This window comes from Triticum dicoccoides, chromosome 3B, assembly GCF_002162155.2.
Source record: "Triticum dicoccoides isolate Atlit2015 ecotype Zavitan chromosome 3B, WEW_v2.0, whole genome shotgun sequence".
Classification (NCBI taxonomy): Eukaryota; Viridiplantae; Streptophyta; class Magnoliopsida; order Poales; family Poaceae; genus Triticum; species Triticum dicoccoides.
In genome coordinates this window covers 745,501,187-745,502,287 of record NC_041385.1, presented here as the reverse complement: position 1 = coordinate 745,502,287, position 1,101 = coordinate 745,501,187, and positions in this window count along the sequence as shown.

The following is a 1,101-nucleotide window of genomic DNA, read 5'->3' as shown; positions in this document are numbered from 1 at the left end:
GGCCTACCTGCAGTTCCATTTCACACATTGAGGTGGCTTAGCTCCATGATTGCCTTTAGCAATACAGAGTACCGCATATCGCCAATGCCATTGACTCTTTGGGTCCTGCGACCGGGCAAGACACCGACTGTGTACACCGACGTCGCCTCGGTAGTGGCCTTCATGGGACCCCAGTGGCGGCGGCCTCCAGTGTTCTACATCTCCTCGATGATGGCGGTGGCCGCGAACGTGTTTGCCACCGTTTCGTCCATCTCCACGAGGGCACTGCCCCGAGAGGAAAACAGCTCGTGACAGCGGATCGTCATAGAAAATGATTTAGGCGACATTTCTTGTTTCGTCACCAGGTTTTTTGTCACTGAATAGACCAAAATTTGTAGTGTTAGCCGGCTTATGCCGGAGAAGTCCTCTTCCTGCTTGCCGGATGCCATGGAGATTGTGAAGAAAATGGTGCAAGGAGGAGACGAGAGCGGAGTGTGGTGTGATTTTTGCCCGGCGTTTGGCGCCGTTTAAATAGTGGGCGGATGACCGGAGCCAACTGGCGTTGTGTTTAATGACGGGCGGCTCGCGAACGGACGTGTGGCCGGAGTAGGTTTCTCGATACACGCGCGTGTTTATTGGTGGAATGCGGGCAGTATGTGGCCGTCTGAATGCGGCGAGGAGTCATGTTCAGTCGGGCGTGCAGCGGGCGGCGCTCTCTCGACCGGCGTGCCGCTTCAACGCCGGTAGTGAGAGGTCGCGTCTGTTTGCGCCGCCCCCCGTCCGCTGGAATCGGGCATCAATGCCGGCCGATGCATGCTCTGGGTCAGCATGAATGCGGCGCGGCAAGCGATGCAGGCGTTTGATGAAAAGCGCGGGAGAGGTGGATGGTTTTTTTTATGGGCTAGGACGGCCAGATATGGACATGACAGCTGTCCGGGCGCCCGCAAAACCCATCACGTTTGTCTCTGGTTTGCGGGAGAAAGTGCGTCCGGGCCGATCTGTGATCCGATACGGATCCGCATTGGATGGCTTATGCGGTCACGGTCCGGACGTATGCGGCCGGTTTGGGTGTGCGTTGAAGGTGCCCTTAGGCTCCACAGTCATTACCACTTGCAAGTTACA